This window comes from Lycorma delicatula, chromosome 11 (assembly GCF_047948215.1).
Source record: "Lycorma delicatula isolate Av1 chromosome 11, ASM4794821v1, whole genome shotgun sequence".
NCBI classification, from domain to species: domain Eukaryota; kingdom Metazoa; phylum Arthropoda; class Insecta; order Hemiptera; family Fulgoridae; genus Lycorma; species Lycorma delicatula.
Window position 1 is genome coordinate 76,618,834 of NC_134465.1, and position 5,603 is coordinate 76,624,436.

General features: G+C 29.3%; 1 protein-coding gene across 2 annotated transcripts in view; it reads right to left on the minus strand.

Annotated features, from left to right (window-relative positions):
• Positions 1-5,236, minus strand: part of eas (ethanolamine kinase 1) — a 58,324-nt gene extending 53,088 nt beyond the window's left edge. The window contains exon 1 of one of the 2 annotated variants that reach the window (XM_075379144.1): positions 4,928-5,236. The gene's annotated coding sequence lies outside the window, so the exon portion shown is untranslated. The remainder of the gene's footprint in view (positions 1-4,927) is intronic. The other variant, XM_075379145.1, reaches the window with a different exon arrangement.
• Positions 5,237-5,603: the final 367 nt, after the last annotated feature.

Consider the following 5,603-nt stretch of genomic DNA (forward strand, 5'->3'; position numbering starts at 1 on the left):
ATTATTAACAAATGCGCCTAAGAAAAATATGACTTTAGTTAGGCAAAATCTCAAAATAGTGAAGGTGACCTTGCTCTATAGCCTCAGCCCCTTGACCTTTTAAGTTGAAAATTAAAAGCATCAATGTCCCACTTATAAAAGAAATCTGACCAAGCTTGGTCAAAATCGGTCTAGTAGTTATGGCGATATAAGGTGATTTAGAGGCCAATACTGAACACATACACACATACATATGAACATTAACATCAGAAAATTTCCATCGGGTTTTTTGATTCCTTAGGTGTCAAAACATCAAGATCTGGTGAAAACCACATATGCCCAAATTGGGCTGATTACAACGTGGAAAGTGGATTCAATAGTTCCTCGAAATTTTAATCATGCATTCATTAAAGATTGTATTTGTGGACACACAAATATTCCTTCTTTAATTTACGCATCACTTATTTTAGTAAACTTCTGTTTTAAGTACATGAAACCAGGAGTATTGTCCATGGCCTTGATGATATTCTTCAATAATCCTAGTTTGATATGTAACGTAGGTAGAGACGCAGCTTTAGGTTACACAATGGGTCATGTTTAACATTTTTCTGTTCAGGAATGATTGATTGGCATTTAAGCCATTCTTTTCTAATGAAATGGTTTTTTCTGACCTTACTATTTACACAAAATACCCATCCACAGCCATACACCCAAAAAACAACAGTACTTTGTGTAACCAAGCTCCAGATTAGAATATGTACAACAATTACCTTCATATAACCACAAATATTCCATTCATACACTGCATATTGAAGCTTTTCCAATGTAAATTTAAAGAATTCATATGTTTCTTTCAAACTAGCAGAGTGAGCCGCAGGTACTGATTGTAATTTATTGCCATTATGCAGAAGCACAGCTTTTAAACTAACTTTAGAGGAATCACTGAAAAAGTGTCACTCTGTTGTGTTATGCTCATTACAAAGTGTCTCCATAAGAGAAGAAATGTCATTACAAAACACTAAGCCATTTTCTTCAGAAAAATAATCTTTAAATTCAAAATGAAATTACGGAAGTACATATATTTTTCTTTAGTTTGTATTCTTTTGAAAAAGATTCCATCCTTTTAGCCGAGAAGCAAGCATTTCAGACTGTTTTTTTGATAACTTGAGATCTCATATGAGATCATTAAGATTTTCTTGAGTCAGTAAATGATGCTCAGAAGAAACTGCTTTGCTCCAAAGTTGTATCACCAGTATCTGTTTCTTTTTCTCCCTTACTTCTATCAGACTCTGAGCTCTCTCCATCTAAAGTCACATGTTCTGGAGGCTTTGGTACGGGCAATTCTTCGCAGTGTGGAACTGGTCTCATTGCAGATTGCAGGTTAGGGTACGCCACTGTATGTTTTGATTTTGACATAATCCCTTTAATGTTCGTTAAGCAAAAATAACAGTCAAAAGAGTAATCTTTGGGTTCCCTCCAACCCATATGGATAGCAAATAGCATGTGGCATGTGCCATTTTTCTAGTGAGAAGCCTAGAAAATGATAAACAACAGATATGTGGGGCTCAGGTCCTTGTTTGGTCCCCAACTTTATACCCAAAATAAAGTTTATACCGCTTTTTTGGTAATGGAGTAAGGTTTCCCTTTTGGGTCTTGAACGTCACTTCACCACATACATAACAAAAATTGTTAGGATGATTTAAACAGACTCTAGGCATTTAGTAACTAATGACTAATTAAAGTAAATAAAGTTGTAAATATGTAATACACAATAATTCAGATACACAAAGCAGTAACAATCACGTGCTTACTGGTTCACTACTATCTCACAACTGGTATTGTTCTGTTGAATGTGTGCTACACTAAATCATGTTTGGACATGTCTACACAAATCTGAACCTGCACAACAATAGCAATACTACCCTTTGAATTAGCTCATTTGATTCTATCATATTTACAATACTCTTGGAGCTTTTACTTGACAATGGACAAATGGAAGAAAAAACGTTTTAAAATATTTAAAAAAAATTAAAATAAAAAATCTGTGGGCGATGGAGAAATTCCCAACACATATTTGAAAACAGGATAAAAACTACATTAAGTACACTTACTGGTACTCGTGAGACAAAAATCATGTTGACCAGTGTAATTAGCCTCCACCTCTCTTTATCCTTTACCCTCCCCTCACACCTCATAACACATCATTTATCCATCCTAATCTCATTCTATTCAATTTTTTATAGTGCATTTTTGCACTCAACATCTGTTTAGAGTTCACAGTGCAATAGAGCACTATGAGTCCTATAATTAGTACTTATCCCTATTACATGTTCCAGCCATCACAGACTATTAGTTTTCACAATCCACACAATATCTTCCTCCTCAGTTTCTGTCTCTCTTCCTAATTATGGATTCTTCATACTACATTCTCTTATATGGGACCACAAATTCACCTTAATATGTTCAGATACCTAAGTAGCAACCCATTTGTCTTTCTGTTATTTATTTGCTTTTGATCATTTATAAGTCAGTAAAGCATGCTTTATTCCCAGCTTGTATTCTTTCCATCATTTTACTATTCATCTTAACTTCAATATCAATTATACTTCCCAAGTATTTGAAACTATTAATTGCTTCAAAAACTTTTTCACTAACAATCAGATTCTGAGGGTGCCTCCTAGCTATTCTTAAATTTACATTAACATATACTAACTTACTTCCATTTACTTAAAGACTAATTTTACTTGCACTTCTCTCTATTGCTCCATACACTTTCCCTAATCGTTCCTTTAACCCTCACAATAAGAACATCATCATCTGCAAATGCACAAATGAGTAGTCTTACTCAAAACTCTCCCTCGATCCAGCTGCTTTATAGCAAAGTGAGTCAATATGAGACTGAAAACCCATATCTCTGTTTAATAGCCCTCTTTAAAATCAAATCCTTCACCAAGGATGGGTAAATTATGCATAAGTATACAAAATTATGAACTCAATCAACTTCCAGAAATAAAAAATATACTAAATTTCACAAATACAACATAATAAACAAACGAACAAACATGAAACAGATAAAATATACTATTTCACCTCATAGTCAACAGGTTAACTATCACTTCAAGTAAGCATAATAAAAAAGGCCATTAACAATTTTGGAAAGTGAACAAAAAAAATAAATCTCTAAAAGGATCTTTTGGAAGCATACTTCCAATTATACATAAAGTGGTCACGACTGTTATTACTTTATAGCAGATGTTTCATGTTAAAAACAGTGCTGGAAAGGGCTCAAAACAAACACGGAGACCAAGTTAATATTTTAAGACAATGAAAACTCTTGTCAGGGAAAGAAAGAGAAAACTGGAAAAGAATGGTATACAATGAAAATGCATTTATTTGTAATATGGATAAATTAATAATAATGTAAACCGAAAAAAGTAAAATTTACACCTTCAGAGAAAATAATGTGCCACTAAAACCTAATCTATAACTGGGAAGGGGTGAAATAAAAAAAAAACATGTTAAATTTTAATTTTAAAATGTAATAAAAACATTTTAAATTTACATACTTATTTAATTCATCAAATGGTACATCAATAGTATGAGTGTCATTAATAAATTCCAAAGGGTTAATAAATTACATAAAAATCTTTCTTTTGTAAGGTAATTGGAATACCATAAAATCAAAAATATTTTAACAAAAATAAATGGTACACTTGCAAATATACATATATTAAATTTGCCATTTTATTTTAACCAAAACTGCTTTTAAAAACAGTCCTTTCAACTAAAAAATAATTATAGATTGCTGGCCTACAAGAAAGGTGTTATTATGTTCTTGTTGCAATTTATATAAACTAACTAATTATCTAAAGAACTTCTGACCAATTCATTTGAAGTTTAATTAAATAAGTTTTTTTTTAAAAAGTAATATTACTATGTTGAATTTTTAAATAAAAACAATTGAATAAAAATGTTTTTTTTCATCCTTATATAATGTATATAAATAACATTACTGAATTTCAAATAATGCATTCACATTTTTAATTTATTATTTAATGATTTTCTGAGTTTATTTATTAACTATCTTTACAGAACTTTGGCATATGTACTTCATATGACTTCTACTTTAATGTCTTTATTACTTATTAATTCTGTGACAGGTGTATGATGAGCAACATATTATTGTGAACTAATTAGAATAAATATTGACCTACTGAAATAAATATTATCAATATTAAATAAAATTTTGTCAAAAAATGATGTCTCAAAATAAGGATGCAAGGGTCAAACGATCAAATTAAAAAAAAATTATAATGAAAGATACTTCAATGGAGCATTTATGATTATTTTTTCAGTTAAAATAAAAATCAAATAATAATTTCAAATAATAAAAATCAAATAATTTCAGTTAAAACATATAGAGTATACACTAACATATTTTTTAAAGAAAAGTTTAGCTTTTGTCAAAGAAAACAAGAAATGCCCAACTTAGATCAGTTGAATATGAAATAAAAAATAAATAAAATAAAAATAATGAAATAAAAAATAAGTGAACATAAAAAGTAATTTTTTAGTAAAAAATACCAACAGTCAACCAAAACTGATAATAATTTTTAGAAGTTTAGTGATTTATAATTATTAATCGCAATTAATGAAAATAACTTCTAAATAAAAAATATAGAAGGCGAGTTTTTATATCGGTTCGAAAATTATTACTATAAAAATTTATCTAAAAAAGGTAAATACCAAAATATTAAAATGACCGTATTCTTAAAAAAAACACAGAGGATTTAATCATAACCATCCAAGTAAATAAAATAAAACATCCGGAAGGAGTTAAAAAAAAAGTCTGTTACAAAATCAGACAAAAACTACAATAAGTAATAACTATATTAACAATAAACTATATCTTATTGATGCAATTGAAAAGCTATTACAAAAAGCTTACCTTCTTATTAATAATTTACAATTAATTTACAACAAAATAGTATTCAAAACATAAAATCACACGTAAAACACGTTTCACGTAACGAACTTACGATGTCAGTACAGTATAAAATTAGGTTAAACAAACAAAAATAATATTTCATCACATATAAATAGTCTTTTTTAACACTAGGATATATTATTATTTAAAAATGTTTAATTAGATAAATTATGAGGGACATAGAATAGTTCAGCGGAATTTACAAATATACCGGTACGAAACGAAATCAATACACGAACCAAGCTCCTCACTTACATAAACAGAACGTCACTGACAATACATAACCTTGATAATCACATGTTAAACTGCGTTCAAAAATTTAACTACACTAGCAATAATGTCCCTTTTGTTTTTTTAAGAAATCAAGATAACGGTTTGTTACTTTATCTCACTTAAAAAAGAAACAGGATACTTCAAAAAAGTATCCAAATGCTATCTCAATTTATTACATTATAAATCATTAACAAAACAGCAGATATTCAGTAATTTATGTGATATATATTCAAATAATAATTATTAATCAATTTTGACTGCTGTATAGTATAAGTGACATTTTTAATATTGGGATGGTTTACACGGAAAAAATTGCTAACTTTTGTTAAGCCATCTCTCCATTTCGGAAAAATGTAAACAGCTG